Genomic DNA, 24892 nt, shown 5'->3' on the forward strand with positions numbered 1-24892 from the left:
GTTCTCGGCCCGGATTTCTCAGCGGACTTCTAACCGCGCTTACCGCGCTGAACGATGCTGCTAGAATGTGTTTACAGATGTCGCCACTTAGGATTGATCACTTTCGATCTTGGTCTGTTTCTCTGTAGCTGGTTAAGGCCGCTATTTGAGTGACGTAAACACAAATTAATAATAAAATGTAAATAAATATTTGATGATCATCCATAACGTGGTCGCTATTTACATCTCATATCAGCAGTAAACTGTTGTGTTACCAGGGTACGACTGACACATTTGTATTACATCAGCCCCACAGTGGAAAAGGAAACCATATCCGTATCGGCTGGCCCTGATCGGCACGACGTTTGGCCTGACGGTGGAAAAGTTTATCTGTTTATCCGAGGTCACTGTAGTCAGCCGTATCCAGTCCATATTCAGATCAAATGGTGGACCTACTAGACACGACCACAACGAAGCCCTGAAGGCCAGCAGAGATCCTGTCAACTAGACAATCCCCTGTGAAGGCCTTGTCGTCACGATGGCCATCTGCACAGATCCCAGCAAAGACCACAAGAACCAGACAATTCCTCTGCACAGACCCTATGACTAGCTTTGTCTTCAAACTGGTGTGATGAATCCAATCTTCAAGCAAAAGGATCTGGATGAAATATTTAAATACTACTGATCCACAATCTGATTTCTGACTTGTGATGCAGCCTGAATCATAATCACACCGTGTGTTTATTAGCCAGAGGAGAACTGACTCCCCGACTGAGCCTGTTTTCTCCCGAGGTTTTCTCCATTAAGTTCCTTGCTGTTGCCTTTGGCTTGCTTAGTTGGGACACTTAAAGGGCACCTATTATGACATTTAAAATGTTCCTAATGTTGTTTTGGGAGTCCCCAACAACAGTTTTACATGCATGCTATGACAAAAAACCCTTTTGTTTTCATATAATATGCATCTATTTTTACCTGATTTGCTCACCGACTCCCAAATGATTCGTTCAACGACTCATTTTTCCAAACCCCTCCTTTGCGCGACGCTAATCTGCGTTGATTGGTCAGATGACCCAGCAGTGTTTACAGAGATAATACTTAGCCTATTGTTTAACACGGAGTACAATGATGCTTTTATCAATTAAATTGTGTTATAATAATGATTATAGTCCACTGCTTTGTAGTTTGTATTAAAAAAACTAAAAATAAGATAAAGAATTTAATGTTATGTTAGCGAGCATAGCCCAGAGTTCATATTGTAAAAGCACAATCAGTCTTTGTTTGCATTAGCCCGATGCATAAACAACGTTTTTACAAAAAAAAAAAAAATGCAGTTACGTTACTACGAGGTATTACTCTATTCTTTAGACAACTCCGAAAACAACGACAAACACTTCACATATCTCAATACAATTGTCATTGAAGACCTAGAAGCTAAACGGTGCTTACTCAACAAACAAAATAATAATTAAGCATGCTACATAAAACATAAAAGCAACAATTATTAATAACACTTACAGGTTGTGATACGGAGGAGGAAGCTGTTGCAAATACACTTGGAACTGAACCTTCCTTCAATATCAGCCGGCTCGCGAATCCAAGTTTGATTGCATTTAAGTTGGTAAAGCAATCGTCTTCAAAATGGCGCGAACAAAGCACAAGGCTCGGACTATACTTCTGTGGTATAGTTGTATATATGAATTGTAGCCACTTAGTCTTCAAATGCTCCTCCTTGGGCAGATGAAACAAGTTGGCTTTTGAGTCGCACTTCAGAACACAGCGTCTCGTCGCCATGATGTTTTCACGTTAGTTTTCCCTGACCTTGGAGCGCAATAAGTGGGCGTTATCGTATTCAAATAACTTGACAAGTTGACGTCATATAGTCAGAGAAAAAGCTTCGGTCTTCTAACGATTCATAAAAATGACTCAGATTCGACTCTTACTTTTGAAAGACAATAACTTTATATACGGTGCACTTTCATATTTCAAACTATGCAGGATGTTTTTGTTCACTTAGATCTATGTTACACACTACATGAAAGGTAAATTTCAAAATTCCATAATAGGTGCCCTTTAATATTCAACAATATTATTGATTTGACTGCACTGACAGTCAATAGTTACATAGTTAAAACATTTGCCAAATGTGAAACATTTATGCGAATTACATATGCTTTATAAGTCTTTGTTATGGCAAATAAAGTTTAAAGGAACACTCCACTTTTTTTGGAAATATAGGTTCATTTTCCAACTCCCCTAGAGTTAAACAGTTGAGTATTACCGTTTTCTAATCCATTCAGCCGATCTCCGGGTCTGGTGGTAGCACTTTTAGCATAGCTTAGCATAGATCATTGAATCTGATTAGACCGTTAGCATCTATCTAAAGCATCTTTTCCTATTTATTCCTATTCCTATTTAAAACTTGACTCTTCTGTAGTTACATCATGTACTAAGACCGACAGAAAATGAAAAGTTGCGATTTTCTAGGCCAATATGACTAGGAACTCTCATTCCTGTGTAATAATTAAGGAACTGTGCTGCCGTACCAGCAGGCGCAATGATATCATTGCGCCTGCTGGTACGGCAACACAGTCCCTTGATTATTACGTAGGAATGAGAGTATAGTTAATTTTTAACTCTAGGGGAGTTGGAAAATGAGCCTATTTCCAAAAAAAGTGGAGTGTTCCTTTAAGTACTTGGAGTTACCACAGTTATAGTTGACAAAGGATAACGTGGTGTTTTGTGTCATCGAATTAGGAATTAATCGGTTGTTGCACTGTCATTCTTATATTCATCAACGTTCATCATTTTCATATAGTGAAAATGAATGGAGTATATTAGAAACGTTGTTTTGTGACATTACTGCCAGATAGTGTGTATCGCCACTGCATTATCTTTTATTGTATGTCTCTCTTAAAATACTGCGTTAAACTGTCTTGTTTAAAAAATAATTTGCAGTAAAATGAAGCAAACAAATAAACAGTGTCTTGCTGTTGCATTCTGGTACTTCTTTAAAAATAAAGTTCAATGCAAAGACTGTTTTTCCACAACTTGGCACTGCAAAACATGCAGTGATCTGGTAATCTTCGGAAGCATCTCTATCATTTATTTTGGCTGCTTGGATTCAAGAAAAGCAGTTTTTGGACTAAAAAGGAAGTTTTGAGGTCTGAAACTATTGATATTTTTATAGGACAAAGATCTCAGGGCTGTATGTAAACTTTTCTCTGTTTTTTTGCACATAGCACTGTTGCTACAGAAGTTTAACATTTTGTAGCACAAGTAAAAACGTCTGTTTCCATCTCTTATCAAAATAACCACAAGTAGTGGAGTTTATCACTTAAACAGGCATGTGACTGACAAAGGACATTCAAGTTCCATACAGGGCAGACAAAATCCAAACCTTAACAATAAATGGTTTCAGACTAACATTTTCTATATTTGCCAAAAATGGCAGCCTGCAGGAAAATAACACTGTAAATTTTCTTTATATATAGCCCAATATCAACAACAACCTCCATCCGTTTTGGTTGAGCTCTTGAAAATACAGACTTATTTTCATTTAAATTATTAGAAAGGTCTACAGTTTTATTATTATTAAACATGAAATTATTATAATTAAAATCTGCAATTGTAATATCCTAATTTTGCCAGAAAATCTTATGCATCCACTGAGAGAAAAAAACTCCTGTACACTTCTCTATACTGGAGAAAATGTATGGATTTGTATGTTTACTTAAAATTTCTTTAGAGAGAAGCAATATAGTACATACTATGTGTGAGTACACACTAATGTCTGTTTCATTAATACTCCTAGCCCTAGCACAGAAAGTACACAAGTGAGACTCTTATGACGTTCCAGGAAATCCCTTATATGGACAAAGGCATCCAGCTAATATTGCTGTTGCAGAATAAAATGCAGATAATGATATTTTGACTAACTGAAAAATGAAGACAATAAAAATACAATATGGTTTATCTGTTTTCTTCTAGACATCTTGGGTATTTTCATAAGAATAATGCAATGCTAATCGACATTTATCACTGTACAGAATACTATAATATAATTTCTGCCTCATATTGTGATATTAAGTTTTTTCGGTAACACTTTACAATAAGGTTCATTTAGTAAACATCAATTAATGTATTAACTAACATGAACTAACAATTAGCAATACATTTGTTACAGTATTTATTAATATGTGTTAATGTTAGTTAATATGAATAAAGCTGTTCATTGTTTGTTCATGTTAGTTCACAGTGCATTAACTCATGTTAACAAGATTTTAATAAAGTATTAGTAAATGTTGAAATTAACATTAACAAAAATGAATAAATGCTGTATAAGTGCAGTTCATTATTAGTTAATGTTATCTAATGAAGTTAACTAATGTTAACTAATGAACCTTATTGTAAAGTGTTACCGTTTTTTCAAACATTTGACTGATGTTAAGAAGTGAGTTCGGAATAAAAACATGTCATAAATATTTATGTTGGACCATAGGTTTGTAAACGCTTCTCATTATTTGGAAAGATGTTTGGCGCGTGTTGCTTTTGCAGTGATGGAGCAGCATTTACTGTGAACCGATCGATCTGCTCTGATCTGCAGCACTTCACTGTGAAACACGCTGCACATATAGTTATTTAGTGAAAACTTTGTGATTTTATAATCCCACTAATTGCGATTTCGGTTTAATTTTAGGTTAATCAGCTAGATTAACCTCACATACAAACAAGCACACAACAAAGTCTCACTTTGTATAAAAGCAGCTCTGTCTCACACACATGCAAAACTGTACCGCACGCATGGAACTTTTGAAAATGTGATTTCTCAACTCATGACCCATTTAACATATCGAACTGAATATTCCTTTAAAGTAATTATTTCTTAGATATACCCGCATCAAAGGATAGAATTGCACCAAATGCAAGTCATACACGTCAGTTCACATTCCTGAGTTCAGCAGCTGCCTATGGGAGCAGGAAGTCAGTGTATCGATGCATGCCGTTGTCTGAGAAGTGTATATTAAAGGACAGCTCAAGTCACAATAGCCTCTCTCTTTCTCTCTGTATGGACATCCCCTCCATCCCATAATAGCCCCTTGCTCTCACTACGACAGAGGTTAATGATTCTACACCTGGCCTCGGATGAGCGAGTGATATTTTACCTCTTGCAGGAAGAGGGTGATATATGGAGACTGCAGTTGTTTTGGGGGTTTATAAATTAAAGGAATAGCCTGTATTGGCGGGCAGGATGATGAAATAACAGGCACTTTAGGTAATTCCTCTGATAAAGGAGTCTGACCCCCAAGCAGGGTAGAGGATGATAGAATCAAATGTTCTGGTAGAGGTCAGCTGTTGGAGCATCAGTCTAGTCAAGCCACTACAACAGAAAACAAAGACCCAGCACTTATCAAAAGAACAAGACAGGTGGGCAAGAGGGAAAGAGTCTAAGGTATCCTTGTCTTTTCCAAACCAAATGAGATTCCTTTTACCTTTTCGAAGAGTCAAGACAAGGTCGACCTATGGGTTTGGAGGGCTCAGTGTTAGAGCTCAATTATTGTAACATTATAAACATTTGTAAAAGCATTGCACACATGCTGAGTGATAGAAAACTGCTTTTTAGTTCAAATACATTTTGTTTTTATAAACAAATCAAAATAATTGCATTCAGTGAAAATTTGTGTTTTTCAAATGAGAAATGATTAGTGATTGTGATAATATGGGAAGAAAATATTTATCAAAATGAAACGTTTAACTCAATGTGCTACTTTATAATTACTTGCTATATTTACTAGCAATTTCGGATTGAAAAATTGTTTCAAGTAAATCCTAGACCTTTTTTTTTTTGAATAAAGAAATAAATAAACAAATAACGTAAAGGTCAGTAAATGTTGAAATCGTTTTCATTTTTTGCTAAACTATTTTTACAATTGAAGAGAAGAGGCTCAGAACTTTAGTAGACACTTCTATCAGCAGATTGTTGTACCAGATCTGTCATCTTAAAATGTGATGCAAACGGCACTTGCAGTAACATGTATACTGTACTTAATGGAAAAGTGTGTGTGTGTGTGTGTGTGTGTGTGTGTGTGTGTGTGTGTGTGTGTGTGTGTGTGTGTGTGTGTGTGTGTTGGCAGGATGTTAAACATTGAAAATGATGATTCTGCATCAGAGTACTAAATAAATGAATAAATATGTGGACGGAAGACCGATGATAAACACCAGTACTTTTGCTAACCCATTAGCAGTTGACAGCTCTTGTGCGGGCGCAGGATTCTGGTGGGTATGAAACCTGTATATCAGCCTTATTACACCCCCCACTTCCTGACCTGCCCTTCTAATTCATCCATTATAGTTTGTCCTGTCAGGGGCTCTTGTTTTATCGCTAACTAACTCAGGCATTACGGTCTTGATTTACGGTGCCGATTGAGTGCTAGCAAATCATGGAATATTTTCATTGATTACCACAAATTGTCTAATCTGCGCTATGTTCGTAGACCTTGATTGGGTGGTGCTTACCGATTGCTTCCCGCTAACTTAAAAATCAATCAAGGGACACAGTGGGCAGAAGGCTGGATGGATCCGGTTCCAAGCCGGTGAATCATCCTCAATCAAATTTGTTGCAAATTTAAATCCATAAGTCATCAAATGAATTCTAATTTGTATGATGCCTACATATGCACTTTCTCAAGAAGCAGCCGAGAGAGCATAATCTATGGCATCTCTGCTGCGTGCTTAAATGCAAGTGCTTAAATACGGCACATTATCATTATACTGTTTGTTTTATGTAATGTAACCAAAAATCTTCGGAAGCAAGACTCTGTAGTTAAGAACACAATAATTTTTTTAAAGGATGGGCTGTTTGATAAGTGATGTTTGAGTGGAGGTCTTTTTTTTTGCTCTACAAGCTTTAAAACTTTGCCTTGCACTTTTACCCATTGGCAGCAGGTGTCATGGACACTAATTATAGATCACAAACAGGTAGAAAGAAGATTCAGACAAACAGCATGCAATCCCATCTCATTTATATCAATGCCCCAGAGAGTGAGACATGTCTGGAGGGGAATCTAAAGTGCGTCAGATGCATCTTCCTGAGAAGTTAGCAGGGTTAGGGCATGTTAGCACCTCTGAGATGCTTCAGCAAGTAAAACATACGCGAGTGGTTGTGTGTGTTTGATATGAGGTGCGGATGACAGGTGGTGAAAGGTGACCAACTCCAGGAGGCAGCTCACCTAGCCACATATTACCATCACTGTCATGCTCCCAAACATTGTATTTGTTTACTGAGCCTACTGAGCCTTGGGCTTTATGAAGACATATCCAGTGACAGTGAATCAGAGCTTTTTATTGATGGCAGAACGGAGAGACGGACTGTGGGATCTTCGGATCATGGATCACTTCTCAGCCTTCACAATTGCATCATCTAAAAGCTTAGTAATGACAGACACCAACAATATCAAGCAGTCGGAATCATTCTGCATTTCAAAGAGAGAGACGACAGACAGGCATGTCACATCCCAGAGTGCGATTGACTGTGGGAAAGACAGAAAGAGAAAGCAGTAATTGCACAGTAATTTCACCCTCGCCACTCAGTAGATTGCGGGATCGGTTTAAATAGGTGAGTGTGAGATGGAAATATTTTAACTTGCTCATTAAAAAGTAAGAATTCATATAACTTTGCCCATTTAGAGGTTTATAGATTCCAGGTTGGAAATGACCTTGAAAGACGAGTGGACAAAGACATGATAAAAAAGCCTCTTAGGGAAAAGTGTCTACATCAGTGAAACATCAACAGGAAATTAACCTAGTTTGATAGTAGGGGAAGACCAGTTTTTTATGTTTTAAGAAACCAGTGTAGTCCAGAAAAAGTATTTTAAAGTAAAAAAGATCCCTTTATTAAAAAGTCTAGTTTGTCATGCATTTATATTTACTGTACACATATTCCATTTTTAAGTATTACAGCAGCTATGACATTCCTTCTAAATATATCTCAGGACAATGAATTATCCATCATTATGTGGGAAAATTGGAGCCGTATTCCATAATCTGTGTTTCCAAACACCCACACAGCTGCAGCTTTGCACTGATTAAAAGTGTATTCATGATTTGCTCTTCCTATTTTGTCTGGTGACATTAGAGTGCTGTTTGTATTGTGTCTATTAGTGTATATTGTTTGCGTATGACAAGTACAACCCTAGTGAGGGGTGTACTGTGCGTGTGTGTTGTGCCTCCACATTTATCATTTTCCTGTTGTGACTTACTTTTGAAAGCAGCATTCCTGTTGCTCAAACAGGCTACTGTGAAAATGAGACTACGAGAATATGCGTTTCCTTAAATGCAGCGTAACTTGCTTTAGGTCACAAAATGTAGCTCTCGCATAATACGTGTGAATCCAACAGACAAAAGTAAAAAGAATGACCAATAGCACTGATTTATTAAATATTTATCAAATATAACAGCGATGCTGTGTACATCAAAATAAGAATAAAATATCTAGTGCTGGTCAATAATAGCTTTAGCCAAGGACACACAATGACATTATTGCAAAAATATGTCACTTATTGTAAACAATGCACTAAATATCTCAGCATTATTGTACTATTTCTCTATACAGGTGTTTTAGATAAGGCTTATGGTGAGTTATTGGGGGCCTTATATACATTCTATAATTTTCCTCATGCAGTTTATATGTGCATTTGTGTTCGGATCCTCTGAATCCTAGTAAAGTAAATGTATGTGGTGTGAGAGGACGGGTAATGTTCATCCCATCTTCCCCATCAGCTGCCTGGCTCATCAATAGATCCATCCACCCAATCAATGGCCTGCAGAATCACTCAAAGTGATCAGCCCAAGGCCTGCTCAATCCGCGCACACAATCAGTATGGACATTCATCTTTTTAGTACACACACACACACACACAGGCCATTCGCAGCGTTAAGCTAGCACACACATTTACACTCTTTCCCTCCCGCTGCGGCCAAAACATTAGCTAAAACTGTACAACATTGCCATTATGTGCGGATGCTTCAACCCAAGCACGGATCCCATTTTGCAAACGCAAATGAGTGTTTAAGGGTCTATTAAACCCACACACTGCCGAGCGATATGGTGCGTACACAGGTGTGTTCGCTAGATCATCCTATTAAAGGCATCCTCTGTGTTTAGCGAAACATGTCCAATTCCCATTTTCTAATTTTTTCCCCTCTCTAGTGTCTGCCAAATGCTTGTCCTTTCTGGGCTGTGGTGGAGCCCTGGTCATGACATCTGCTCCGCTGTCAAGCATCAAACATTAAACCCATCCCCCTCCGAGCGAAAGCCTAGCGTCCCCTCCGAATGCTCGCCTGTGCTGGGGAGTGATGGCTTCACCTTTTCTCCCCCAGGGTCATTATGTTAGTGGTGATAGAGTCCCTAGCTAGAGACTGCAGAAGAGTTAGTGAGGAAAGAAGAAAGACCAAATCTGAGTGATGGCCAGAGAGAAACAGAATTGGGAAGAGCGGAGAAGAAGTTTCTTTCTCCCTCTCTCTTGACTGGACAATACACCTGTTCAATGGCGAGGGGGCAAGAGTAAGAGAGTGGGACCGCCTGAGACAAATGAAAGGTGCAGTTGCTCAGTACACAGCGGAGATTGCTTATCGATCCAGATGGCAGTATTCAGGCGCGCTCGCGAGAGCCTGAGAATTTTCTGAGGGAGTTAATAACCAGGCAGCTCAGCTGTCCTGTCCAATTCAGCAAACGCTGACGCCTAATCACACCAGGATCCCTTTTTCTGCCCTCCCTTCTTCTTGCCCCTGGGCCGCGTACCTTCCATCCGTCCTTTTCAGCTTTACGCCGCTTTCTCTCGCTCACTTTCTATCTCTCTATCTCCCTCCTTCCCCTCCCCTCCTCTTCCACTCGGATGGTTCGCTGAGAGTGATTGGACTGACAGCCTATAGAAGAAGGCTAATCAAATTGTTTATTATCAGTCTGAATCAATATGTATGGATTCTTAAAGGATCACAGACAGGCCTGAGCGTGAGAGGAGATCGGTGCAGCTGTGGGTTCGGGCCAGGCCCCTCTGACCAGAGCTCTTCTGTTTAAGCAACTTCACTCTTACTTAAGTCGTGACGACCCAGAGGGGTCAGCTGCTGTTGAGGGGGGAGAGTTAGACAGATTGGATATTCCCCCCAACGCAACGCACAAACACATGTGCACCCTCCAGCTCTGAAAGTGTCAGCCCCAGCTGCATGATAAACAACCTGTCAATCAAATTACCAGGGAAAACAACGGAGCCTGAATGCGGAGATCAGTCTCAGCTGGATGTTCGGGTCACGCGGACGTTGTCCGATGCCGTCTCGCTCAAAACGGGGTACATTTTTGGAGGAGTCAGAGCGCTTAATCTACTTTTGGCCTGTAGATTGTATGTCTATAGTATTAAGGTCAGACACGGCCATGAGTTCCAGTGATTGTGGCGTGTAATTAGACAATGCCGAGGCACACTGAGAGTGAGACATGTGCGGCAGACAGCGGCTTATTGTGCTCTTGGTGGTCTCATCTCTCACACTGTAACGTTTACGGAGGCGAATGCGGTTTATAAAAAGACATCAGTGCCATTCATGCAAATATACTACCACCTTTGCTGATTGCCATAGCATAAAACACATTAGTGTGTGATATTTGGTACAGATTAGATTCACACATCTGATGGACAAACCTCTTTACAAGATGTGATTGGACCCTATAAAGAATGCTGCAGAGGCAACTCTGATCAGAGATATTGATCTGCTCAAATCACACAGCAGGGAGTCAAAAAAGTGAAACGTTTCTCTGTTACCGATAATTGGTATAATAAGCATGAAGAAGCGAGAGAGACAGAATAAGAGAGAGGGAGAAAGGCTCATCTGTGGCATGTCTGTTGACTCATGGTGGGAATCAATAGGTCCAACAGTGACAGCCTCAGAAGAAATCAAAGATTACCATTAACACATTTACATTTACAAAATGGTGAAAGAACTGCACAATAAAATGGTTACACGTTTATAAACACATTTATATATATATATATATAATGCTCAAAATTATCTCTCAAACATATGTATAAATAACTTTTTAAAGGTCAACCACTAAGACTAAAGTCAAGGTTTGATTGTTATGCTTCATTGGTTTTAGGCTACAGTATATGTTGTTAGATATAGGGATGAAATCTGTTTTTATAGAATGAGGGTATATGCTCTGTGGCCCTGTAGCAGAACCAACACAGCCAACATTTAACAGAGATGCTAATTACAGCTGTTTTATTCCATTTGGCCCTCTTGATCTCTGATTGGAAGCGGACATCAGAAACCACCCATAAGTGGCACAGTTGGCCTACATCTGATACAAATGTTGGCACAACCTTGACACAACATTGGCAAACTACCCATGCCTTTAACAATTCAGTTAAATGGTGAATGCCAGGACAGTTGTGCACCCCTGCCAGCTCTCTCTCTCCTCTCTCCCCACACTTACTTTAAAATACGTGAACACCACAGTGTTGCTTTCACCTTTTCTCCAATTTCTGATATGTTCTCTAATATAGATTTTGTGTGCCATACTAGTTAATCAAGCATGCATACATGCTTAAAACTACACAAAATGCACACAATGACAGAAGAAACCAACTTATAGTAAAGCATATATACATAAATTTTTTGACAAAAATGTACAATGATGCAGAATGGTTGTTACAGATAAATATTACCACAGATTTTTTTTTTTTATTAATATAGGATCTCGTTTAAATGGGAACTTCTCTTCTTTTTATATCAGACATTTTCTTTCTTTTTAATAGTTTATTAAATGTAAATTAACCTTGATACAGTTTTATTATTGTACAGTTTTATTTTGTATTATTTTGTTATTGTTGCAACTACAGTAACTATGGTATTTTGGCAGAAACTATAGGAAGCAGCAGTGATGACCCAGCAAAGAGTGATGAGAGAAAGGGGCGGTTAATATGATCGCAGTCTCGCACCAGGAAACATGTTCCCGGACATCAAAGCAGAGCTTAGCTCGAGGGCTGCCTGAAACCAGCTCTCCTCCAAACAACCAGAACACTGCTACACAGACCTGCTATTACTTAATATTATGATTAAAGCAGCATGTTGTGTTTCAGCTGTGCAACTAATTATGCGTTTAAGAGTGACATGTCTGTATTTGTATGCAGACATGAGTGTTATATGGAAGTATGTTGATGTCTGTGAAAACGCATAATGAGCGTGTGTTCAGGAGAGAGTTCCAATAACCCATTCCTACATTAGGCTTAATTAATACACACTACTGGTTTTATAACTGAGTCTGAAAGTAGATCTCTTTAAGAGATACTTAATCTACCACAGTCCTATCCTCTCTCACTCTTTCCCTATCTGTCTCTCTCTCTCTATCTCTCTCTCTCTCCCCTTTCCAGTAGAGGAAGTCTCCAGTGGACTCATTAGTACACTGTGTATTAGGGCTGCACGATATTGGAAAAAAATTACATTGCGATATTTTTTTCCCCAACGATATATATTGCGATATTGAGAGCCATAACTCCAGTCTAAAGACAATAATTACCATTCCATGATATTAATAATTTTACTAATAAGCAAGCTTCATTACAAGTGACAAAAAGGTCACTTAATATTTTATTCCAAAATTAGAACATTTCTGTAAACACAAAGCAGAACACATTTTTAAATAAAACAGCAGCTTTACACCAACCCCCTGATTGGTTTACAACAATATAACTTAAAATAAATATATTTTTTATAAAACAACTTAAGCATTTTGGTTCACAATCTTTTAAGTCAACTTTTCTTAGCCAAAGTAAAACAGTGTTGGTGTTGGTCACCATAATCATATGAAATAAACAAAATGATATAAAGCTTTAATATATTTTGTATTAAATCTTCTAATCAGATTAGAGAACATGTTTCTGTAAACAGAAAAGCCGAACACATTTAAACAGCAGCTTTACCGCCTCTGTCAGCGTCACCACTCCCACCACGCGCATCAAGAGCTGAGGGAGCACCAAAAAAATAGCCTAATGAAAAATCTATAATTCTAATGCCGATATTATTATAGATACAGACCTCCCAAGTCTACCGGAAGTTCCGGGACTTTCCCGCATATTGATAGCGGCTCACTGATGGCCCGCGAATTAGTTAAAATCTCCGGAATCTAGAGCGAGCGCGCCCGCGAGACGTGCTCCAAACCGCGCAGCGCGTGCACGGCAGAGAGGCAGAGAGGGAGAGAGAGCAAGAGACCGCGCGCGTGCCTCATGAAGCGCGTAATATCTCCCGCTGGTGCTACTGTGCTACTACCCTTCACATCGCATGTTCCGACGATGTGACTATCGCTCACTCGCACATCGCGATGTCGATGTTAAAATCGAATATCGTTCAGCCCTACTGTGTATAGTGGAAGTGGTTCTATTTTCGTTGTTGAACAGAGACAAAGGTAAATATATGCACTCAGATATACATTTATTTCACACAAATAAACATGTTTATTTCATGTTTTATGGGGACTTTTCATATAGACATAATTATTTTTATACTGTACAAACTGTATATTCTATCCCCTTACACTAACCCTAAACCTACCCATCACACAAAACTTTCTGCATTTTTACATTATCAAAAAACTGTGCGTAGTATGATTTATAAGCTGTTTTCCTCATGGGGACCAAAAATGTCCCCACAAGGAAATGATTTTGTCCTCAGCCATGTCTTGACACATCCATTGCATTCCTTCATCCACATTTTTGTTCATCTTCTTCTCTGAATCCTGAAGCTGCCGTGCAAGCTAGCCTTTGTGTCAACTTTTTTTTTTTTTTTTACCTAAGACTTTTTAATGTGCAAGACAATTGCTGGAAATAACAGAACAAAACATAATTTTAGGTCAAGTTTAAGAGACATAGACTAGAACATTGCAACAAAATAATAATGGGAAAATAAAATAATTAAAAGTAGATTAAAGAGTAGATTAAAAAGAAAAACAAAATAATGTAACAAAATTAAATTAAATGTACATATTTAAAATAGAATATAAATAGAATGGAACAGAATAAAGCTCAAAGTGATTAGAATTTGTTTGTGGGATGAATTTATAACAGTTCTCTAATTCAGTTAAATTACAGTAAAATTGAAGGAATCATCAGAACACATCATATGTGATCTTGCTAATTGAACTGAATGCTTGTTTAAACAAAACACAGAGCTCTACGAGTCTTTATCGCATCACAATATTTTTCACACTTTGATGAATGAAAGAATAAAAGGGTGGGGTAGTGTGAAGGGATCTGACAGTTATAATTCATCTCAATGCTTCCTGTGATGTTTTAGTCTGATACAGAATAACCTCCCACTACCCATTTTCTCCAAACACACACAAACACACACTCCCATTTCCTATGGACATACATATTATTTTCATTTAACCTGCCATTTATCTTCAGGGCTGAGTGCTAGGCATAGGTGTGTGTATGCACAGGAACCCGACAGTGAATCAAATCAATTGATGGAGAAGTGAGCCGGCAGCCTCCGGGTGCTTACTGAGCATGAAATATTATGGAGATTGTTGTTTAAAGTGATCTCTTCATCATCATCAGCTGTGTGTGTGTGTGTGTGTGTGTGTGTGTGTGTGTGTGTGTGTGTGTGTGTGTGTGTGTGTGTGTGTGTGTGTGTGTGTGTGTGTGTGTGTGTGTGTGTGTGTGTGTGTGTGTGTGTGTGTGTGTGTGTGTGTGTGTGTAAGAGAGAGAGAGGGAGCGATTCCCTGTGCGGAACACAGCTGTCATAACTCAATCAGCCGGATAATGTAGCACGAGTCCGCCACGTGTGCCGGATGCTCTCTCACACTCACACTCTCTTTCTTCCTTAAACACTGTGTTGCCCCCTCCAGCAGTCATAACCCGTGACGGCCACGCTTGTCACAGCTCATATCTTACACTGCCCGTCATACTCACTGATGGCCCCCTGTCACACACTCACAGCGAACAGAGCTTCATCCATGAAAACACTCTGGATCTCAAAGGGGCTATCACACACACATACACACACTGATCTTACACACAGCGCGTGTGATTTCTCATGCTGGATTATGCTAGTTACATCAATGTTGTGGGCCGTGTCAAACATGACAGAGGGCCCGAAGCTCTCCCACAGTGCCTGTTGAGCACAACCCATCATATTTAAACAACAGCATAACATGTACAATATCTCCCAGGTGACAAACTGCTGCTACAGGGGTCAATGGCAAAAAAGACTGTCCACAATAAAGAAAATGGTTATTAAAAAAATATCTAGTTCTAAGAAATGTACTCTTTGCCCAAAAAAATCAACAATCATTGGTTTAAAGAAAGTTAAAAATATATTGTAACGGTAAGTATTTAGAACACGCATCATAAATAATTCAATTTAATTGACATTTCTTTTTTACACGTCATGACAAACCTGAACTAACCTTGCGTTATCATAAAAAGGATATTATTGACCTCGACATAATCACAAGGATCTACAGGGTCCTCTCTATATAATTCCCTGGTTTATGTTTTTTGTTTTGTTTTTTTGCATGCAGGTTGGATCACTTAAGTTTGTTTTGGAGGACATTTTCCCCCCAAAATATTAATAAGAAATTATAATTAAAGATTGTGCCAAGCTACTTAAGGTTTTAATTCCAATATTTTTTTTTCATGAGTTATAAAAAAATATCAAAGTGGATTTTTATTAAAAATATATATTTTAATATTTAATAGACAAGACAAAATAATGAGTATCATGTATCTGAGCCAGAGTAAAAGCAATGCATTTAAAACCTGCTTTTATAGTAATTCCATATTGAATTGTTAGTCTGATTATAGATTGGCCAACTTAAAATCAAACTGCTTTATCCCAGCATGGCTGTTATTTTATCTCAGCTGAACACTCAGAGGTCACGTCCCCTCTGCAACTACTGTTCTGACCCATGGCCTGTGTGTTGTGTCCTGCTTAATGGTCCATTCCACAGCTCGGTCCAAAAGAGAGGGCTGCATAATTAAGAGTCACTAGATCGCCCATCCGCTGTTCTACCCGTGTCCGTTACCGTGCTGACTGATATTACATCACTCTGGACGTGTCCTGGATACGGTAGCGGAGAGAGTCTGTTGCTGCGTGAAGATAGCAAGAGGCATCAAACCATGATGGCAGAATCATGACCCAGTGTAGGAGAAGTCAAGGTCTTCTCTTAACTGTTGATATATTTCCAGCTAAACAAAACATTGACACAACAAAATAAAGAACATTGGGCTTCGATATTTTAGAGAAGTAAAGGAAATTAATGTTTTGGGCTTTTAACTGATAACTGTTCCATGTATGGATTTTAATTAGGACTAATTAATCTTCAGACAATATCTCCACCTCAGGAGGTCAAACTGAATATTCAATTGGCTTTTTTATTATTTTATGTAATGATATTTATTTTATGTATTTACAATGACAAATAAGGATGTTGAAAAGGACATTTGTTTTAAGCATTTTAAAATGCAAGTGCCAAGCAATCTAATGTATTTTTGAAAATCATTTACACAATTAATATTAATAATGTAAAGTGTTATAACCAAATAAACAGAACACCTTGAACAGATTGTGTACACATCTCAATTATTATTTTAAAAAAGCTTTGGAAGAGGACAATCTTTAAAAAACAGGACAATAGCTGAACTCTGCGAAAAAGTTAAATGTTTTAACACACATTCTGCACATGTGCTAGAGGTGACATATAGGACGCAGACAAGCACCTGATACTCACTTCACCTTGACATATGTTCCAGCCTCTTCTAACATGCTAATTATGAGAGAGAGAGAGAGAGAGAGAGAGAGAGAGAGAGAGTAAGAGAATGTGTAACGAGGACGAGTACACAACTTCCTATTATCAAGCATCACCTTTCAGTGCGTGTTAAGAATGATTCACAAATGTTGCCAGTGTCAATAAAAGAATATGAAGAAACGCCGGTTAACTATGACATAACTAGAAAAGGGGTTTATTTACGAACAAAAAAATATATCCACTTTAAAAATCAAAGATACTCACAATGTATTATGCTCAAAAAACATTTGTTCAACATATTTCTTTTTTATTCTAATTGTAAACACAAGTGATAAGAAATGTATGGTGACATTGTTTTTACAATACATGTGTACCAATATGCATTAATTCATGCTTAACTAATGCACAGATAATGTTGAGTTAGTGTATGACTTATGAGTCATGAAGAACTAACCCACTCATTAATGATTACCGCATCAGTAACTAATAACGTGTCTATCTGGTTAATAGATTAAGTATAAGTGAATAGATTATTATATGAATTACTGTTAATAAATGTGTTATCATGGATTAATTCCCTATACATAGTTTAAACTAACAGTGTAAGTTAATGTGTTAATTATCACAATGGGCGAAGCCATGTATCTCAACTTCCGTCCGTCTGTTTTAATGAATCATTAGCTAATGATTTGCAAATAAATCATCATGTTATGACTACTTCTTGAGGCACATGACTTCATAAGTCATACATTAACTCAAGATTATCTGTGCATTAATTAAGCATGAATTAATGCATATTAGTGCACCCGTATTGTAAAGTGTTACCAAATGTATTAATGGCTGCTGACTGAAAATTCAGCTTTTCCATCACAGGAATAAATTACATTTTAAAATACATTCAAATAAAAAAAGCTATTTTAAATTTTTATAATATTTCACAATACTACTACTGTATTGTTATCAAATAAATGCAGCCCTGGTGAGCATATGAGAATTCTTTCAGAAACATTTAAAAACATCTTACCAACAGTAGTGTACATGCATTTACACCCCTTTATTTCTCCCTGCTTTTCTTTTTCTCTTTTCATTCATGAAAATGCAACCCTCTCTCCTGCCCTCTTCTCTGAAAGTTTCAGTCTCAGCATACAGCTGCTTTCATTTTACATTCTCCTCTCATCCCTGCTGCTTGGTTGCAGCCACCGGTTGTTCCTCCAAGCGGAATGCTTTTTTGTCATGCCGGAAAGCCACTCTGTTTGCATTTGTGGCCTACTTGCAATCGGTTTAATAAATTCATCCTCTAAAGTTTGTTCCTCAATTTAAAATATCAAAGTCCTGTCATGTGCTACTATTTCCATCTCACTGATACACAGTCAACTCGTGCATTTCTTACCATACCTGTTTTAATCACCCATAACAATAAAACAAAAATATATTTAGAAGGATTAGAAGATGCTTGAGCTTACAGACATTACTCGCTCTCACACACACAAACACACACAATCTTGCAGAACAGCAGCAATTTACGAGCCTGTTATCTGTGAGTGTGTGTGTTCACGTCAGAGTCTACACATGTGTCTTTGTGTGTGTGTGTGTGTGTGTGTGTGTGTGTGTGTGTGTGTGTGTGTGTGTGTGTGTGTGTGTGTGTGTGTGTGTGTGTGTGTGTGTGTGTGTGTGTGTGTGTGTGTGTGTGTGTGTGTGTGTGTGTGTGTGTGTGTGTGTGGTCCTGAGAAAGTCTGAATTTCAGTCCTGTGTTCTGTCATTGCTCTGATAAAGACGGTGGAAACAGTGAGACTCACTGAGCAACCAGACTTCAACACTATCAATGGAAAGACCTGTGTTTCCACGCCAGCTCAAACAGTCCATCCTTAGAAACCACAGACGCGTAAGATAAGACCCTTCAGTTCAGGATGACTACAACCAATCTCACATTGAGTTACTTCAGTTAAAAACTCAAAGTAAACAAAAATGTATATCCCTGATGAACAAAATACTTAAACTAGCCTAGCTGGTTTACCTTTTACCTGGTCTCACAGCCTGAAAGTGCCCAAACCCCTTTTAAAAACAGCCATCAGACCAGCCAGACAAACAAACTAGCCTAGGCTTCGCGAATAAGAAAACATAGTTTGCTATTGCTGTGATCTCATGTGAGTGGACAGGTTGTCTCGCCCTCGCGCCTGTAAACGTCATCAGAGAAGTGATGTTACTGCAAGAGGAAAGAAAAGGGTATTTTGATTAAAGGTTACGAGGTCACGTGATTTTTTTTTTAAAAAGGACAAAAAATAACACGGATAAATCAATAAGAAATACTGCAATATTCCATACTGTCCACAATAGATGCATCTAAAGTAGGGATTCCCATTATCCGTGGAAGGACAACAGATGAAAAGAGGGTCACATACACACTTGTGATTCATTCAACACACACACACACACACACACACACACACGTAACGTCTCTTGCCAGCGGCCACCTGTTGCTGCTCTTAAGCACTACCTCATCCTGGCATCTCTCTCTCATCGTGTTGACTCTCTCTTTAACAGTCCTTCTATACTAACCTGATCTCCAGATGTTATCGTACTCAGAGTGCACTGTTACTGTCCACAGCTGGCCACCTACCACACTCAACTACCATTTATAGACCCTTCTGAGAGAAAAAAACCCAGCCGTTTTAGCTTACCGCCTCTACGGATGATAGCCCAAACAATGCCTGCGTTTCTGCCTGTACAGAAGGTTTGTAAAACTAGAGGGCAATATCTTCCCTCCGAAGCACGGAAAAGATTTAATCACTCTGACTTTGGACATTTCCAATCACTTACAACGCCGTTTTTGATCAAATTTAATTAATGGATTGCAATTACCCGAGCTGAAATTAGTAGCATTTAAATGCATCCATTTACTTGATTAAAGTTAGATGATGAGAGAAAGAGAGAAAGAGGTAAGGTAAGCCTGGAGGAACCGAGGAGAACAGTAAGAAAAGGAGAGGGGAGTCGGGTGTCAGGTGCACACAGTGAAGCGAGCTACAAAAAGCCACAGGTAAATAAATGACGAGGGACTGTCGTGTCACTTCCTTGTCGGTTGAGCTCGGCTGAATATCGTGTAAGGCTCAGGCATCACGCGCTCTCGGATTCTCGCCGAAGAACGCAGTCTGGTTACGTCACTCAAAAATGCTGTTCTCGCTCTCCCTCCGCTGTGTTCGTCATGTCCTCTTGTGAGTGTAACTTACATGTGAGAGAGATTTATAGGGTTCAGCAAAGTAAGGTGAAGCCCAGTGTGAGAGACTGAACCCTAGCCCTCAACGATAATCGCCCGATTAGCATCAAAAGCTAAGATATGAATTACACAAACCTCTCTCTCGAAAACAAGTCTCTTTTTCTTTCTCTTTCCTCTTTGAAAAGCAATATCTCTTTATCCTTATCTGCTAATTTGCCTTTTCTTTTCTAGGTCCAAACTAACCAAAGGCTGGGCGGAATGAAAATATCCAGAAGGCTTCAAAAGCGAATAGAAGAGGTTTCCGTCAAGTCCTGGTATCAGTGAATGTGGGTGTTTGGGACACTGTGTCACATGTCTGAGAAGCTTTACTGAGCTGGTTTACATTAGCATTACCACCTTTTATATTAGCGTTATTGCTGAATACATCAGTTGTCAAATATGTGTCCCACACATCTTTAAAATTCTTGTTCTTCAGAATCGTGCCGCTGCAGAGCTCTCTCTTTCTTTCGCCCTCATTTCTCATCCCTCTGTCCATCTCTCCCTCGTTATTTATTCAGTAAAATGGGAGATTGATCAGATAATTGCATTAGGAGGGGCAGATTGGTCATAATCATGGTGGTATTGGCAGCTCGGGGCTGGAGGCTCAGCACTGACATTAACTCAGACTCAGCAGTCAGAGGTCAGCACCACTGAGATTAAACTCTTCTCTTTCTATGGTCAGCACGGTTCGGGCCATTTTACAGCCTCACGTCACCCCAACTGACCCCTTGATGACCACTTGACAAAATGGAGGGGAGGGTGAGGACAAAAGAGAGCTGACCAAGGAGGGTGAGCGGCGGGATGAAAGCAGAGGGGGTAACTAAGAGGAGAGGTAATGGTGGGATGTGAAGAATAAAAAAAGCACAAAGACCGATGCTGCATACCAAAGGAGTGAGGTCATGAGCGCTTCCTCTGCATCAAATTCATCCCATACATTCATGTGCAAATTATGCAATTGAAATGAAGTTATTCATTACATCATTTTTAACTTTATTTTATATTTTAATTGACTTGAAGCCGATAGCTAACTGCTGTTTCAGTGTCCATTGGGATCATTTAAAAATGTAAACCAACAGAGACTGACTACATTAGTTATTAGACAAGGTCACTTCTTAAGTCGTGACATACTTTTTTGATAAAAACCCTTTGCTTCTCTCACTTCTGCCCCCAAACTCTCTATGGAAGCAATTACATCATATTAAAAGGTCTGAAAAGGAATCGGTAATCACAGGACATCTCAAACACAACAAAAATTAAACCCAAGGGCTAATTGTTGCACAGATTCTAAAAAGATGGAATTAATTGTAACCAGGAGGAGGGAATATGTTGTGTACTTTTTAGGAAAGTTATGGAGATTACAACTGCATGTTCATATTCGAGAATCTCCCAAAGCAAAATGACTGATAATGTTTCTAATTTACTCTTTGTGTGTATATCTCCTCAATTTGTGCTGGATGAATAGTAGGGGTTGTAAGAAGTACACAAGTACACTGTAATTCCACTTCAGCTATAAATATAACACTTAATACATTTTTACATCAGGAATAATTTAATGCACAATAAACTCACTGTAATGTTAACAAGCAAAACCATCCTCATAAAATAACAGACAATTTCAATAACAGTAGAAAAGGCAGTCCTAAATCATATAGTTTACAATCTTAAAATATTGTCTCTTATTCACAAGTTTTATGCTTCTGAGTTACAGCAATATTGCAAAAACTCCCTGATGCTGTTTCCAAAACTCCTTCATGTTCATTGTCAATGAAGCAGCCGACCCTAGCCAAGTGTAAATGCAGATACAGCACGTTCTGCTGAAGACTGCACAGAAATGCAACATATGGTACATTTTCCAGAACTGTTAAAGAGTTATATCAGGAGCAAATTTAATCCACTGTTGTATTTCATTGATGTCATTATGCAAAGTAAATAAGAAAAACATTAGACAACACATAAAATTGTTTAAAAGGCACTTTAAAATAAATAAATGAATACACACAACACATACATCCATACGTACGTACATACATACATACAAAATATTGTTGGTTTAACTTAAAAAAGTAACCTGATTACCTTAAAATTTTAAGTTCATTAAAAAAATTAAAAAAAAGTTACTACATTGAAGGAGATTGGTTTAATCAACAGAAAGTCAAAATAGTTGATTTGACAAAAGAAAAAATCTAAAACATTTTTCTTACCGTGTACATACAGTACAGTGCATATGTACAAACATACATCTTAAAATACACACATTTCTTTATGAAGACCCATTCTGTCTACATTTCTGGCCTTAAATAAATCAATTTAGAATTTTTTTGGTTGAAAGTGTTGGTTGACAAATAATTGTCATGTTTCTCTGTCTGCCTTGCCCACACTCTTTGTGTCTCGTGGGTGTGTTTAGGGTGAAAACATCTGCATTTAAACTATTCCCCTTCCTTACGGCTGAATACAACCACTTGCTCAGCAGAGCAACAGGAAGCCAGCCATTTTTACAATAGCTGCACTTAAACATGCCAGAAAAATGCCACTTCACAGATGCATGCATGCTGCCAAAGTACAGGGGGATAACCTAAAAAAAAAAATACAATACAAAAAAAATGTCATCTCCTGTGTGTATTCATTCATCCATTTCAAATGTTATCTTAACACCTCAGTTATTCTGTAGTTGTAGGTGAAGGGGTAGGCTATTACATTTTATGTTTTGGGAAAAAAGGAGTAAAATGTTAACTGCTTTGTTTGGAAAATTGATACTTCTAAAGCAACATGCTAGAAAACACGAATACCTTCAAAAACCAGTGTTGGAAAACCTGGTCTGTTTTTTATTATTATTATTATTATTACCCCTATATGGGTGTCCACTTGCTACCGTGAGCAGTTTACACACTGCTGCAATTCTAAATTCATCCGGCATTAAGACACTGAGAGATTTCCTTCAATGCGGCTTACCCCAGCTCCCTACGGATTTCAGCCCAATAGTTGGATGAAAACTGTGTGTACACACATGCCGTTTAGTTACTCAAACATTGTAAACTGTATAACTAAAGATTAAGTCTGATTCATATAGAGTTTACCCTGTCAATAAATCATTCAGTGCCTGCTGGGACGCTGAAGACTGACGGCAAGAGAATGGAGAGCAGAGGAGAGATGGCGACTGCATGAAAATAACTCATGTTTGCTCTTGCAGATGATAATAACCATTAAAAACTCTTATTGACCTATGCTTAATATTTGATAGATATTTAATTCATATGGTTTGTCCATCTGCCTTCATTGTTTTGTTAAACATAATTTAATCTGTAAGAACTCGTGATGAAACTGCAATAAAATGATGGGATTTTCTTTTCTTTTTTATCAAACCATTCTTCAAACTCTTAAAATAAAAGCTTTCGTAGATTCATCATCTCTCTCTGAGCAGACCTGTAAAGTAGTTCTACGTTCCTGTGCGTCTTCGCCTCACAGCAAAGAGCAGTATCAATCAAGCAACAGGACTCCAGTACACATGTGAGCCGATGCTTTCTCCTTCTCCCCCCGCCTCTCTGTCCCTCCTCAGGGGCTAATGTAACCCCTCACAGGGCACAGGTCTTCATTTACATGCTTTACAAGTCACTTACGCCTTCTCACCTGATAAGGTCAGAGTTCAGTGTGATGTGGCACCCTCAGGCTGCAGGGTCTGAAGGAGAAGTATTTAGCCATGTTATTACGACTGGTCCCAGTAAACTGGGAGGCTGTTTTATGTCAAGTTTAAAGAGATATGCTTTACAAGGACTGGGTTTCAGATCAAAACAAAACTAAAGGCCTCAGCTAGAATTTGCATTATGAAATTATATTGCTTAATTTGTAATATATGTAGTTAAACCATATACAGTAAATAAAAAATAAGAATTTTCTAAGACTAAGATTAAGACTAATCTCACTTTTCATGAGATTAATCATAATTATTTGATCCTATTGACAGCCACAGTTTTTTATTTGGGGGTCTGTGGCCTCAAAACGTTTGAAAACAGCTGTTCTTAGCGACATATGCGACACATTCAGTCTTACCAGAAGACGCCATGGCGGTTACAAATGTTGAAAACTAACACTCTTTGTTTGTATTTGATCTGGAAACCTCAGTGTTAGTCATAGCCACTTCCTCCTGTAATACCATACTAACTTACACGGCTCTTTTGCCAGACACATAAACATGATCTTGACCATGCCTATTGTTCATGTACAAACGGCCTGGAATCCATCTGGTATATAACCATTACAGTAAAAAGGGATGTCCTGACTGGAAATGCAGGGGATTCAACTCTTGATTACTTATATAAAGTACTTTGATATTAGTTTTGTCAGATTTAACATGCTCCAAAATATATGTGACCCTGGATCACAAGTCGCACAGGTATATTTGTGGCAATAGCCAACAATACATTGTATGGGTCAAAATTATCTAATTTTCTTTTATGCCAAAAATCATTAAGCTATTAAGTAAAGATCATGTTCCATGAAGATATTTAGTAAATTTCCTACCGTAATTATATAAAACATCTATTTTTGTGAGTGAATGCACCACAGTCGTAAACATAAATGGACAACTTTAAAGGCGATTTTCTCAATGTTTGAATTTTTGTCCACCCTCAGATTCCAGATTTTCGAACCAAACCCTACATCAATGGAAAGCTTATTTATTCAGCTTCCAGATTATGTATAAATCTCAATTTCAGAAAATTGACCCATGTGGCTGGTTTTGTGGTCCAGGGTCACATGTAATTAAAAAAAATGAAACTTAATAAAATATGACGTAATATTTTAGAAATATTTTCACATTATATTTGATTAATTTCATATAAGACTTTTTTTAAAAATGTGTAGTGAAAATCTGTAGC

General features: G+C 38.2%; 1 long non-coding RNA gene across 2 annotated transcripts in view; it reads left to right on the plus strand.

Moving 5' to 3' along the window:
- LOC306994652 overlaps positions 1 to 23741 on the plus strand; it is a 60945-nt gene extending 37204 nt beyond the window's left edge. Inside the window, exon 5 of one of the 2 annotated variants that reach the window (XR_013796712.1) lies at positions 20214 to 23741. This is a non-coding gene — a long non-coding RNA (uncharacterized lncRNA). Of the gene's footprint in view, positions 1 to 12395; positions 12432 to 20213 lie in introns of those variants that run through there. The other variant, XR_013796713.1, reaches the window with a different exon arrangement.
- Positions 23742 to 24892: the final 1151 nt, after the last annotated feature.

Source organism: Phoxinus phoxinus (genome assembly GCF_949152265.1).
Source record: "Phoxinus phoxinus genome assembly, chromosome: 2".
In the NCBI taxonomy this organism is placed as follows: Eukaryota; Metazoa; Chordata; class Actinopteri; order Cypriniformes; family Leuciscidae; genus Phoxinus; species Phoxinus phoxinus.